The following is a 15,408-nucleotide window of genomic DNA, read 5'->3' as shown; positions in this document are numbered from 1 at the left end:
ACAGGGGCCTGGTGCCAGAAACCAAGAATGTCTTTGCATTTATTTTTTTTTTTTCTTTTTGTATTTTTGGTTGATACTGTTTATTTATAGGAGCGATATAGTTTCCCTTTAGAGATAAATTTGTTTTTAAAAAGTGAGTCTAAATATGGAGTAAATACTATTTATTTATGTATTTCATGGATTAGGGGATGATGGCAAAAATTGAGGCAGTAGCGAATGAAGTTTAGGAAATGCCATCCTCTGTATGAAATTGCAGGTAAAAGCACCCAGCATGGCCCTAAAACATGGGAGAGGCTCAGTAATTTGCTCGCAAATGCCAAGGAAGGGTTTAAGGATTCCAGGAAAGTTAAGATGGTATCATCATCAGTGAGCCAGCGGCAAGCCCCCAGGCATGGAAGCTCTCTGCCTGTTGCTATTGGAATGGAGCTGGGAGGCAGAGCCAGCAGGGAACTGGAGGCACTCCTTGCACTTATCGTGGTGACAGGGTGCCAGCACCCCTGACCTTTCTTTCTTTCTTTTTTTTTTCCTGAGGCAGGATCCCTGTTGCCCAGGCTGAAATGCTGGAATACAGAGGCATGATGTCAGCTCACTGCAGCCTCAGCCTCCCAGGCTCAAGCGATCCCCCAGCCTAAACCTCCCAGGCTCAAGCGATCCCCCAGCCTCAGCCTCCCCAGTAGCCAGGACTACAGGTATGCATCACCATGCCCGGCTAAGTTTTGTATTTTTTTGTAGAGAACAGGGTTTTTCTATGTTACCCAGGTTGATCTCAAACTCCTGGGCTCAAGCGATCCCCCTGCCTCGGTCTCCCAAAGTGCTGGGATTACAGGCATGAGCCACTGTGCCCACCCGTCACCTGACTTCTGATCTCCCCAAAGCTATGAGGGACAGGCACTTCTGGTTGAACCACGTGGCCAGCATTAGGCCCCTGTATCTGTGATTGGCCCTCAAGTCCCCTCCACCTTGAGAGTCCAGGGATTGGTTATCAGCAACAGGGACTGTAGTGCTTGGCCAGCCCAGCCACCTTCTGCCCTCACACCTTCTTACTCTGTTCCTGGGGCTGGGTCCCTCAAGGAGAATTCAACTGAGATTGGGGTACCCAGCAGCCCTTGCCTCCCCTGCTCCCCAGGTCCCCCTCCTCCTGGCTCTGTCAACACAGCAGAAGGGAGTCCTGGACCTCGAATAGGAGATTCAAGTCCACCCTCCAGCTCTTCCCTGGCTTGCTGGGGAGCTGAGCAAGTCACTTTTCCCATCAAGATTCAGATTCCCTCTGGCCTTTTGAACTGGACCATCTCTGAGTGCAGCCCAGGTGCCAAGATTTCAGGACCACTCAGCTGGGGGCAACAGCTCATTATAGATTTCTCTCCATCACTGTCCCTGGGGCACCACTTCCTTGTTGAAAACTAAGCAAATTTTATGTCACCTCCAAGCTCCCTGTGCCTAAGAGCTGATGATGCCTTTTGAGTCTCACAGCACATCATAAGGTAGGCCAGGCAGGTGTTTATCATCCCCACTATAGATGGGGAAAGTCAAGGCCAGAGATAGTAGTTACTTACAGCTCAGGGCCAGAGCTGGATTTGGATGCCAGGTTTTCTATTCCCAGTCCAGGGCTTTTTCTACCCATTCATTTATTCCATATCTATTAAGTACATGCCATGAGCCTGTGCCTCAAACTAGACCTTCAAGTTCACTAGGCAGGCTGGGCATGGTGGCTCACGCCCATCATCCCAGCACTTTAGAAGGCTGAGGTGGGAGGGTCTCTTTAGCCCAGGAGTTAGAGGCTACAGTGAGCTATGATCACACCACTGCACTCCAGGCTGGCCGACAGAATGAGACTTTGTCTTGGAAAAAAGAAATTTAGAGAAGTTCATCAGGCATTAGAATTAGAAGCTAAGTTAGGCCAGGTACGGTGGCTCACGCCTGTAATCCCAGCACTTTGGGAGGCTGAGGCAGGTGGATCACCTGAGGTCAGGAGTTTGAGACCAGCCTGACCAACATGGCAAAACCCTGTCTCTACTAAAAATATAAAAATTAGCCCAGTGAGGTGTCGTGCGCCTGTAGTCCAGGTTACTCGGGAGGCTAAGGCATGAGAATCGCTTGAACCCTGGAGGTGGAGGTTGCAGTGAACCGAAATTGCACCACCGAACTCCAGCCTGGGTGACAGAGTGAGACTCCTATCTCAAAAAAAGAAAGAAAAAAAAGAAGAAGAAGCTAAGTTAGAGATGAGAAGGTCTGGAGCCCATGAGCGTAGGGTATAGGTACGTAGGGGGGTTGGAGGGGACAGCCAAGTCCTCAGTGGACAGGGATAAAGGAGAAAGAATGGAAGAAAAACAAAACTCTGAGGTCTATTCACGGAGAGGCAGTGAGGAGTCAGCTATGGCCTAGGGCTGGAGAAAAGAATGCCTGAAATCTATTTAAAGGCAAGGGGGCTGCCTGGAAACCTCGGTCTGTTTGATGCTTGGGCTTGAGGGATCATTTTGTCTCAAGCCCACGCCTAACTGCAGGTTCAGCCGTTCGATTCCCAGTGCCACCTCCAGCCCCACCTTTAACTCAGTTACAAAATGAACCCCGAAAAAAAATGAACCAAAAGGCAGAAGATGGAAGAGATTACAACAGCCGAAGCAGCACCACTGAACCAACACTGCCACGGCCAGGACAACTGGACACTGGCTGCAGGGAAGGGCCTCTTCTGTTTGTACGCATTAACCCATAGAATCCTCAAGTCCCTACAGAGCAATGACTCTTATTCTGTCTTTACCAATGAGGAAAGTGAGGCGTGTGTGAGCTGTCCTTTGCTGGACACTTCCTCTGTGTCTGCTGCCCGGTGCAAATCTCTTTATAGGTGAGATTTAGCTTGCTCCTCTCTGCAGCACTGAAGCACCATCACCATAGTCATCACCTTTCCAGTGAGTAGGCTCTTACCCCAGACCGGCTTGGTAACCTTATTCCTTCAACAAATATTTACTGGATGCCTGCTCTGCACCAGGCACCACTCGAAGAACTGGTGTGTCCACACTAGTGAACAGAACAGATATGTCTTTCCTCATGGAACTGACACTCTAGTTGGGGAGGTAGATAATAAACAAAAAACATTAATAAGTAAGTTAGTAAGAGAGTGGGGCCGGGCATGGTGGTGCACACCTGTAGTTCCAGCACTTTGGGAGGCCAAGGTGGGCAGATCACTTGAGGTCAGGACTTCAGGATCAGCCTGGCCAACATAGAGAAACCCCATCTCTACTAAAAATACAAAAAAAAAAAAAAAATTAGTTGAGTGTGGTGGTGCATGCCCATAATCCCAGCTGCTCAGGAGGCTGAGGCAGGAGAATCACTTGAACCCAGGAGGCAGAGGTTGCCGTGAGCCAAGATCTTGCCACTGCACTCCAGCTTGGACAACAGAGGGAGACTCTGCCTCAAAAAAAAAAGGCAGTAGGGATATGGACAAGGAGTTGGAGCAGATAAGCGGGACGGGAGTGTCAAGCGGGGCAGAGTGTGGCATTAAGTAGGGTGTTCAATGCGGGGAAGGTGAGGGGAGTGAAGACTGAGGGAAGGAGGGGCTGAGATGAAGACCACCCAGATAGCCAGGGAAGGAGGAGGGCTGGAACTCAGGCCGCCTGTGTCTGATGCCTGGGCTCTTGAGCAGTGCATGACATGCCCTCCCAGGACCAGCCATGACCCTCAAGCCTCCCCCCAGCCCAGGCTTGTTCCTCTCATCCTGCCCCAGCTTCTCACCTCAACCTATCTTGAGTCCAGCCTTTGCTCCAGCCTCATCTTCTCCAGCTCAGTCAGCCTCCTGTCACAGACCGTTCCTCCTGTCACAGGACACCCACCGTGTCCCTTCACAACCACAGCTCCATCCAGGCCCTGGGTCCCTCCCAGCAGTCAGCCCTGAGCTTAGTACCCTAAGAGCCGGTCAGCCCCTGGCCTGGGTCACCTTCCAGCTCCAGCTGCCTTTAAAGGAAGTCCCCATAACAAAGGCCTGCGTAGCCTGCCCTGTGAGAAAACTCCATTGTCCGGCAAACAGTGTCCTCATTTTGTCTTTTATTTCTAAAAAAACTTGTGAACAAGTGCCAAGCTCAGAGAGAGCATGTTGCTTCCTATTCTCAGCCCTGGCGAAGGCTGCATGCCAAGAGGAAGGGTCAAGGCACTGTGCTGGGGGCTGGATTCAGAGGCCAAGACAGATTCAGGCAGGCCTAGCCTTAGCAGGCCATGGCATTTTCCAGAACGGAGGCAGGAAAGAAGCTCTTTCTTCCAGATGTAGTGACACATGCATGTAATCCCAGCTACTCAGGAGGCTGATGATATGAGAGTACTGCTTTTGAGCCCAGGAGTTTGAGACCAGCCAGGGCAACATAGTGAGACCTCATTTCGGGTGGGGGGGGGGGAGAGCCATTCCTGATAAGTAGGACAAAAGCTTGGCTATACCCAGGAGGCAGAGAGAAGATCTCCTTCACCTCCGACACAGGGTGGTCACCATCGCTGATAAAATCTCCTTGAAGATTCATCCATCTTCCTGCCTGGACCTCAGCCTGCCTGGTCATCTTCTTTTTTGATTTTTTTATTTTGAGACTCAGTCTTGCTCTGTCTCTCAGGCTGGAATGCAATCATGCAATCTTGGCTCACTGCAACCTCTGCTTCCCGGGTTCAAGCCATTCTCCTGTCTCAGCTTCTGGAGTAGCTGGGATTACAGGTGCACACCACCATGCCCAGCTAATTTTTGTGTTTTTAGTAGACATGGCTGGTCTCAAACTCCTGACCTCAAGAGATCCACCTGCCTTGGCCTCCCAAAGTGCCAGGATTACAGGCAGGAGCCACTGCACCCGGCTGTCATCTCCCTATCTTCTGCGGACACAGCTGAGATGAGCCTTGGAGATGCTTCCCCTGGGAGGCTGCCCCACTTCAGCATCCCACTTCCTGTTAGATGCGAATTCAGGGACCTAAGGAGGCTTTAGGGCCTGGGCAATGGCAGGCTGGTGCTGGCCACATTGGGAATTCTTTTAGAAATATTCTTCTTTGTTGTTGTTGTTGAGATGGAATCTTGCTCTCTGGCCCAAGCTGGAGTGCAATGGCATGATCTCGGCTCACTGCAACCTCTGCCTCCCAGTTCAAGCGATTCTCCTCTCTCAGCCTCCCAAGAAGCTGGGATTACAGGCACATGCCACCACATCCAGCTAATTTTTCACCATGTTGGCCAGACTGGTCTCAAACTCCTGACCTCAAGTGATCCACCAGCCTTGGCCTCCCAAAGTGCTGGGATTACAGGCATAAGTCACTGCACCCAGTCAGCAATATTATTTTCTTTCTTTTTTTTTTTAAAAAAATGGATTCTCTGTCTGTTGCCAAGCTGGAGTGTAGTGGCGCAGTCTCAGCTCACTGCAACCTCCACCTCCCGGGTTCAAGAGGTTCTTCTGCCTCAGCTCTCGAATAGCTAGCCTCCCGCATGCCACAATGCCAGGCTAATTTTTGTATTTTTAGTAGAGATGGGATGTCACCATGTTGGCCAGGCTGGTCTTGATCTCTTGACCTCGTGATCCACCCGCCTCAGCCTCCCAAAGTGCTGGGATTAGAGGTGTGAACCACCATCCTAGCCCCAGCCAGCAATATTCTTCTTAAAGGCTTACTAGATGTCCAGTCTATTTGCTTCCATTGAAATGCATGGACTAGTAGCCCAACCCAGAGACCTTCCACATCTTTGTGTCCAGAACACAACCTTGGAGCATGTATCTCCTGGCAAGTGACCTTGAGCTCTATGCATTCCTCCAGGCTTGTTTTAATGGATGGTCTCTATCTTAGTAGGTCAAAGCCATAGACAGAGGCAGAGAGGTACCAGTAATTGGCCTCTTATCTACCATCTACATTCCAGCAAAAACAAGAGAGGAGCTGCATCTGCTTGTCAAACAAAGAATATTTAACAGGACGTGTTTGCAAGGACCCTGAAGACTCTTCAGAAGTTTTCGCTCCTGCTGTCTTCTACATCCTGGCCTCCCCTTACACTAAATATAGCTTGGAGTAGAGAATTCAGCTTTTTTGGCTGGACTCCTGGATGTTCTATCAATTTGGATTGCAAGACTCAGGTCTAAAGGGCCTCTCTTAGCAAAGCCATAGTTCTTCCCTCTCTCCTTTCAGCTGGCCCGTTTCAAAAGAAGCGTATTTCTTTCTTGTAGGAATTTACTAATGACCACAAGAAGTGCCAGCCAACCATTTCAAAATGCTAAAATTTTCCCACAAGTCTCCTAAAGAAGTAGCCTTATGTGGGCACATGGTTTAAATTCCAAGGTTCAGCAAGCTATGGAGTAACGAATTCTTTACCAGCTATTTGAGAATTGCCACCTTCCCAGCCAAGAGCCTCGGGTCCAGGTCTCCTGCACCTACCTTGTCAGCTCTACAAGTCCCACAGTGCAAGGTCTGTTACTTGTAACATCCCACTTCTGGTACCAGTTTCATCGCCAGTTAGGAAGTCCCAAGTAACAAAAAAATCTAACTTCTCAAACTGGTTTTGAAAATAATGGAAGCTCAGCTGGGTGCGGTGGCTCATGCCTATAATCCCAGCACTTTGGGAGGCCGAGGCGGGTGGATCACGAGGTCGAGAGATCGAGACCATCCTGGTCAATAAGATGAAACCCCATCTCTACTAAAAATACAAAAATTAGCTTGGCATGGTGGTGTGTGCCTGTAGTCCCAGCTACTCAGGAGGCTGAAGGGGGAGAATTGCTTGAACCCAGAAGGCGGAGGTTGTGGTGAGCTGAGATCATGCCATTGCACTCCAGTCTGGGTAATAGCAGCGAAACTCCATGTAAAAAAAAAAAAAAAAAAAAAAAAGATAATAATGGAAGTTATTGGCTCACTAAACCGAAAAGTCTATAACCAGAGGCAGGACACAATGGCTCACGCCTTTAATCCTGGCATTTTGGGAGGCCAAGGCGGGAGGATGGCTTGAGCCCAGGACTTGGAGACCAGCCTGGGCAATGTGACAAAATCCCATCTCTACAAACAAAATACAAAAGTAGTTGAGCATTGTGGCACATGCCTGTAGTCCTAGCTACTTTGGAGGCTGAGGTAGTAGGATGACTTGAGCTGGCAGGGAGAGGGTATGGGGGCATTGAGGCTGCAGTGAACAGTAATCAAGCCACTGCATTTCAGCCTGGGGGACAGACTGAGGCCCTGTCTCAAAAAAAAAAAGTCTACATCTAGAGTGTCTTCCCAGTGGTTCGGTGATGCAGTCAGGACCTTGCTTTCCTGTCTTTCTATTTCTCAGCTCATCTTCCCCTCTTTTGCCACATTCTCACCCAAGGGGAGGTTCCCAGGTGATACATGGAAGTCACTGTTAATATATCAAAAAAAGGAAGCGAGGGAGGGAAAAAGAAAGAGAGAAAGTAAGGAAAGAAGAAAGAAAGAGGGAAGGAAGGAAGAAAGAAAGAAAGAAAGGAAGAAAGAGAAAGAAAGAAAATAAGTCTATTTCCCCAAATACAAGTCTTAAAATTGTATCTCCTGGACCAAGCCTCCACGCTGAGCTCCCTAAGCCTGTCACCACAATGACTGATTTAAGTCAATCCAGGCCCACCCATGGAGATGGAGCAGTGTCCAACCCACCCAGCCTGCCCCAAAAAAGAGAAGAGGGGAATGGATGGATGCTGGAAAGGCAACTCCCAAATGTCCCACACACAATGGCTTTAGGATTTAGGCAAGCACTTTGCCAAAGCATCTTGAAGTAAATAATAATAAAAATATTGTATATGTGTAAAGTCCAATATATTTAAAAATATATAAATCATCTAGGTTCATGCTAGAAAGTGTAAATGCAAAAAGTCAAGTAGTCTAAAATACCTAGCAATATTATCACACAGAAACATCCCATTTAACTCCTTGGTTGTTTGTTTCAACATCATGGAAAATGTTTATTTCATATAGTTAAGTTAAAACACACTATATACATTTAATTTCAACAATGTAAAAATCAATATATTCATAGGAGAAAGAATGTAACAGCATAAGCCTAAATTCACAGTGTTATATTTGGATGGTGCGATATCTTTTTTAAGTATCTCTTTACTGAAGCCTTCAATTCTGATGATAGGGGCTGTTGGGGCAAGAGACAAAGGACACCAGAGTCCTCAATGAGTGCAAAGGACTGGATCCATTGCAAGAGCCAACACACACTCACACGTGCACTTCAGAGCTCCTCCTCATGCCCACTGAACACAAGCATTCTGAAAACCATGATCTCAGGCCGGGCGCGTTGGCCCATGCCTGTACTCCCTGCATTTTGGGAGGCCAAGGTGGGAGGATCACAAGGTCAAGAGATCGAGATCATCCTGGCCAACATGGTGAAACCATGTCTCTACTAAAAATACAAAAAATTAGCTAGACATGGTGGCACGTGCCCACAGTCTGAGGTTCTCGGGAGGCTGAGGCAGGAGAATCGCTTGAATCTGGGAGGCGGAGGTTGGACTCTGTCTCAAAACAAACAAACACAAAACAAACAAACAAATGCTCTCTTTTAAAACATAGTTATCAATATAAAGCACAGTTTATGATACTTGGATCAGGTGATCCAAGTTCTAGCTCAATTCACTGAGGTTTAGTTTATACACTATAAAATCACCCATTTTCAGGGTATGGTTTGATGAGTTTTAGGAAATGTATATAGCTGCGCCTCCATCACCCTAGTCCAGCTTCAGAACTTTTCCTTCACTTCAGAGAGTTCACTCATGCTGTTCTGCAGTCAATTGCAACTCCAGCCCCAAGCATTACTGATCTGCTTTCTGTCTTTATCCATTGTCTTGCCTTTGCTATACGGTTCAATTAAAGAAAATTACACAACCCATAGTCTTTTATGTCTGGATTGTATGTTGCTGCATATATCAGCAATTCATTCCTTTCTAATGTTGAACAATATTCCATTCTATGAAGACACCACATTTTGTTTATCCATTCAGCAGCTCAGGGACATCTGGGTTCAAACTGCATTTTGGCTATTAAGAATAATGCTGCTGTATACACTTGCATACAGGTCCTCTCATGGACAGATGTCTTCATTTCTTGGATTCATACCAGGAAAAGTGGAATGGGTACATTCCACTCCAAGACCTGGACTGGAACTGCCAGGTCACGTGGTAACTCCTTACATAACTTGCTGAGAGACCGTCAAACTGTGTTCCAAGGCAGCTGTGCTACTTTACATTCCCACCAATGGTGTAAGAGGGCTCTAGTCTCGCCACGTCCTCACTAACGCTTATTATCTGTTTTTTGATATTAGCCGTCTGCTACTGTACTGGTATCTCATCGTGATTTTAATTGGCATTTCCCTAATGACTGATGATGTAGAGACTCTTTTCTTTCTTTTTTCTTTTCTTTTCTTTTTTTAAATTGAGACATTATTTCCCTATTGTTGCCCAGGCTGGAGTGCAATGGTGTGATCTCTGCTCACTACAACCTCCTCCTCCTGAGCTCAAGCAATTCTCCTGCTTCAGTCTCTCTAGTAGCTGGGATTACAGGCGTATGGCACGATGTCCAGCTAATTTTTGTATTTTTAGTAGAGACAGGGTTTCACCATGTTGGTTGTTGGTCAAAGCTAGTTTCGAACTCCTGACCTCAGGTGATCCGCCCGCTTAGGCCTCCCAAAGTGCTGGGATTACAGGCTTGAGCCACCGCGACCGGCCTGAGACTCTTTTCACTCCAGCTCAATCAGAAGACAAAAACGGTAGCTGCCATACATGGAATGCCTGTGATCCACTAGGTGCTTTTCATGTAAAAACCTCCCTTAACATCGTAACAACCCTGGGAGTTAGGTGGTTTACAAACGAGCAAACTAAGGTCTCAGGGGGTGAATCAACTTGCAAACGTGCCACAGGAGCACGGCGGAAGTTGGTATTTGACTTCAGGTCTGCTGGTTTCCAAAGTCTGTGTCTTTCTGTGGCAATGTCTAGAAGCAGTTTCTTGTGTCATCATAATCCACGATCCTCTGTTTGGAATGTCTGTCACGTCGTGCACGTGGAACTCCAAGAGCAGCCAGAGCAGCAGCGCCACCACCTTCGCAGGCCGGCGCCTCATGTCTCCTCGCGTCCTCTCCGGCTGGCCGGGACGCCAGGTCGCAGGCTCGGTTCACAATTCCGTCCCGCGCGGGGCGGGAGGGCGGACTCGAGCCGGGAGCCGGCGAGAGCTGGGGGCCCGGCGGGAAGCGGGTGGGAGCTCCCCGGCACCAACACCTTGGTTTTTATATTTCCAGATCTAATTAAAAAAAAAAAAAAACTTTAAAAGGATAGGCGCATAGGATGATACATATTGAGAGTCCCTGCTTTTCTCCCATCATACGCCATCATTCTCCCAATCTTGTCCAGGTTTTCAGCCCTTTGGATGCATTATTTCATTTAACCCTCTGGGTAGGGGTTATCAGGATTCCCGTTCTACAGAGAATGAAAACAGAGGCTTGGAGGCCAAACCAAGATCAGGCACCCAGCACGCGGCTCCCAGCCTCCGCCCCTAACCACTGGGCCTCACTGTCTCTGTCAGGGGAAAGAGGGTGTGCCCACAAGCCCTTCTGAAAGGTGAGAGTGACTGTGTGCCGCACCGCCGGGACAGTCCAGTCTCCTTGCCCACCTTCTGCATGGTCCCTGATGTCTCTGGGCACTCAGAGGAAGGAAGACCTGTGGGTTTAATGTTTATCACCCTAAAGTGCACAGTGTCAGGAAACCCAGGGACTCTGGACTGTTCACCTACCTCCAGGGGGCGGGAGTGGTTAGGGCAGAGGCGGACAGAGGGCAAACGTCCCTCCTCAGATTCCAACTCCTCCAGTTTTCTGTGTGGGTGCAGGGCTGGAGTGAGTGCCTGACGGGGTGGGCTCAGAAGGCCTGAGTCCTCATCTCCTAGCAGTTGAAAAGGCTGTAGTGATGGATCCTGGCCCAGGCTCTGAAGTCAGATTGCCTTTGCTCAAATCTGGCTCCACTAGCTATGTGACCTTGAGCAAGTGAGCCTCTCTGTGCCTCACTGCTTCATCTGTGAAGTGGGAATAACAACTTCCACATAGGATTGTTGAGAAGTTTGTATACAATAATAGCTGTAAGTCCCTTGGAAGAGATATATCTGCTATTACAAGCATTATTTTATTAGATATCTATATTAATGAGAATTTTAGTTGCAGGTAATGAAAAACATCTCCATTGGCATAACCAAAGAAAACACTTTAGTGAAAGGAGATTTGTCAACAAATACAAAAAATAGCCAGGCACGATGCCAGGTACCTGTAATCCCAGCTACTTGGGAGGCTGAGACTGGAGAATCACTTGAACCCAGGAGATAGTGGTTGCAGTGAACCAAGATCATGCCACTGCACTCCAGCCTGGGCAGCTGAGTGAGACTTTGTCTCAAAAAAAAAAAAGAAAAGAAAAGAAGAGGAGAGACCTGAACTAGCGTGCTCAGCCCCCTCGCCATGTGGAACCCTGTACTGCCTCAGGACTCCACCAGCAAGAAGGCCCTTACCAGATGCAACCCCTTGACCTTGCACTTAGCCTCCATAACTGTAAGGTATAAATTCTTTTTCCTTATAAATTACCCAGCTTCAAGTATTCTATTATAAGCAACAAAAAACAAACTAAGACACACCTAGAGGGCCTGCTGCAGCTTCCCTAATACTGGGGGTACCCCATCCTCAGCACCTGTTGCACTAAGCAGCCATCCCAGGACCACACACACACACACAAACACACACACCCCTCTAGCCACAGCTGAATAGATGGAGTTCAGCTAGTCCCTGGTCTTGTCCCCTGACTCAGAGTGAGTAGCTGAGCCAATCAGATTCACAATCAGGGGAGGGCAGTTGCTGGCCATGAGGGATGAAGGATCAGATGCTCCTGGGTCTTGAGGGTCAAGGTTATCTGGTGGAATTTGAGGAGCCGAGAAAAGAGAAGAGAGCAGTTACCAAGAGAGAAACTGAGGTAGGAGAGATCTACAGCCCAAGACACTGGGCAAATAGCTTCAGTGTCTGACTTTTCTGTTCCCACTTCCAGAACGGGAGAAGTCTGGCCAAATGGAGCTTTCCTAAGCCAATGGAGATCCCCAGAATTTCCAGTCATAGCCTCATAGCTTCCCCCACCCAAACATTAGTTTCCTGTTACTAAAAAATGTCCTACCCAAAAAATTCACTTCCTTATTTCTCTGTAAAATGAGCCATAAATCATCCAATTTTTTATTTCTCCAAGGAGAGAAGACACAACCCAGCCACCCCCGTACCTCTCCTGCTTCAAGTCCTGTGGGCGTGTGGGTGGGCAAGTGCCCCTGCGTGCGCCTGGAGCGTGCACAGAAGCATCTCCATTTAAGGATGGTTCACACTCAAATATTCTCTGTGTGCCAGGATCACCTGACCTCCCCTCAGGAGAGAGGGGGCAGAAAGCCACTTGTCCAAAATGGTCTGTAGAGACAACCATTATGGCCACCAGCTCCAGAATGTGAGCACTGCATCCCTGAGGGCAGAAGGGGACATTCCCCAGAACTGGGCAGGCAGAAGGGAGCCCTCTCCAGGCCTCAGAACTGGGCTGGTCATGGCATGTCAAATATTTTCTCCAAGGGAGTACCGATCTTAGTGCTTCTGTGCTAGCTTAGATACAGAGGCTGCTCATAGACCAGGCAACCATTTGCAGGGATGAAGGTGGGTCAGAGACCACCACAGGTACCTCTTCCCCAGCTCTTTCCACCGCACGGTCCCCATACCATGCCTAAGTAGCTCGACTAGACCTGGTTCCAACCTCTTCTTTTCTCCAGCAAACTTACAATAAAGATCTATTCTGATTCAATGAAGACTTTTTCATCCGTAATTAAATGACACATGCACACACGCTCCGCCCTCCTTTATGTGAGCCACTAGCAACACAGAACTCTTACTTCCTTATTTGTAAAATGACAAGGTTGGATGAGACATGGTCTGGGCTCCCACCCTGCTCTGCCTGTCTAGGAATGTGTCTCATCGCTGCTGTGTGTTGTGACAACGGATGAGAGACCTTTTTTTTTTTTCCTCTGAGATGGAGTCTTGCTCTGTTGCCCAGGCTGGAGTGCAGTGGTGCAATCTTGGCACAGCAATCTCCACCTCCTGAGTTCAAGCGATTCTCCCGCCTCAGCCTCCCGAGTAGCTGGGATTACAGGCACATGCTACCACACCAGGATGATTTTTGTATTTTTAGTAGAGATGGGGTTTCACCATATTGGTCAGGCTGGTCTTGAACTCCTGACCTCAGGTGATCTGTCCACCTTGGCCTCCCAAAATGCTGGGATTACAAGTGTGAGCCATTGCGCCCAGCCAATGACAGACTATTTTGTTCCCTATTATTGGGCCATTTTCTGCACCTTTGAGGGCAGACACTGTTTCCTGATCTCCCAGAATCCCCAGTGCAGGGGGTCCGTGTGATGATTACTGCCTGCCTGGGAATCTAGCTGGTGTGGAGGAGACAGGACACGCTCCTGACTGACTGGCTAAAAGACCGGCAGAGGACTGATAGCAGAGTGACCCTCAGCGGCAGCCCCTGGGCTAGGCCAGGTCATAGCTCCACCCTCCCTTAGGAACCAGTGTTTACTATAAAAAGTGAGGGCAGGAGAGTGGGAGAATCCCCCAAATCTATACAAAACCCAAGAATAAAAGTCCATTCAACCGTCTTACCCAAAATTTTGCATTCAGTAAGTTAACGATCGGAAGTATAAACTGGTTTTAATGCTGGCACACATGTTAGGCGTGCGTAGCTGAATGTTGTTGATGTTTCCAATTACATAGAAGAGGTGGGTGAGGAGTCCCCAGATGCTCTGGAAGGCTAAGGTCTAAAGCGGGCGTTGGTGCTGAGAGTGGAGTCTTCAGCAATGGAACTGGTGGCCCCAAGTCCTCACTGCTCTCTCTCCCTGTCTGGGTGGAAGACCTTGTCTATTTTACTGCTGCTTCTTGAATTATCTTAGAACTTCAGTTTCGAAACAACAATGTTCATCTCGCCCAGTGCTAACTGAGTCCAAGTGCTTTTGTTTACTTTAATTTTTTTCCCAGGGAGTGGAGTTAGTGGGAGGAGGGAAACATCCCCACAGAAAACAATACCAAACTTGTTCATGGCTCTATCCTAAGTTGGTCCTTTACCAGTTGATCCTGGGCCAAAAGAAAAGTCTTCTCAGGCTGGGCGCGGTGGCTCACGCCTGTAATCCCAGCACTTTGGGAGGCTGAGGCAGGCGGATCATGAGGTCAGGAGATCAAGACCATCCTGGCTAACACGGTGAAACCCTGTCTCTACTAAAAATACAAAAAATTAGGTGGGTGTGGTGGCACGTGCCTATAATTCCAGCTACTCAGGAGGCTGAGGCAGGAGATCCACTTGAACCAGGGAAGTGGAGGTTGCAGTGAGCTGAAATGGCACCTTTGCACTCCAGCCTGGGCGACAAAGCGAGACTCCATCTCAGGGGGAAAACAGTCCTCTAATCTTTATCGTATTTTGGAAATACATGGGACAGAAATTCTACAGGATACTTGTCAGTTGGTGGTGCTGGGTGGGAGCAGTGTGTTCCCCTTCTAGAGAGTTCTCTCAAATTCTAGGTAGCTGCTTACCTCTTTCTTAGTTGTTGGCATCTATCTGTCCAAGGGTTGCCACCTGTACTATTACTTGGTAGATATACTTCTTCAATTGGGTGCACTTTTTCTTTTCTTCTTGAGACAGAGTCTTGCTCTGTTGCCCAGACTGGAGTGCAGTGGCACAATCACAACTCACTGCAGGATTGACCTCCCAGGGTCAAGCCAATCTCCTGCCTCAGCCTCCTAAGTAGCTGAGACTAAGTGTGCACCACCAAACACGCAGCTAATCTTTTTTCCTTGTAGAGACGGGGTGTCACTATATTGCCCAGGCTAGTCTCGAACTCCTGGGCTCAAGCAGTCCTCCCGTCTCGGCCTCCCAAAGTGCTGGGATTACAGAAGTGAGCTGTAGCACCCAGCCACCTTTTACCTGCAATGTATTTATTTTATAATTAAATCACCATTATAAGTGGAACACCAATCTCATTTGCCTGCCACAGACTTTTAGCCAGTGGTAGGGAAGTGTTGAAGATATAATGGCTCCAATAGATGGAAACAAAATTGAAAAATGAAAACCTTCCTGATCTGTGGTTGGGGTCATTTAAGACTACAGATGAGTACCACCCCAGAGAGTTTTCTATTCTGGGCAAGGAGGCTCTTCTATGAGGCTATGAGCTCCCTGGGGACAGAGATGGATAGAACCTCTGTTCCCTACAAAGCACTAGCTGAATGTCTTTCACATACCAAGTGCTCAGTAAACCTTTCCTGCAGTTGGGTGCCTTATACACAATAGCAGCCTGCCTGAGACACAGCAACCCAGAGACCAACAGGCTCTTTTGGGCCACTAACTCGTGAGGTTTAGGGAGCCTATGGATAAAAGTGTCACCGGC

Source organism: Callithrix jacchus, chromosome 7, assembly GCF_049354715.1.
Source record: "Callithrix jacchus isolate 240 chromosome 7, calJac240_pri, whole genome shotgun sequence".
NCBI classification, from domain to species: domain Eukaryota; kingdom Metazoa; phylum Chordata; class Mammalia; order Primates; family Cebidae; genus Callithrix; species Callithrix jacchus.
This window is presented reverse-complemented; position numbering follows the sequence as displayed.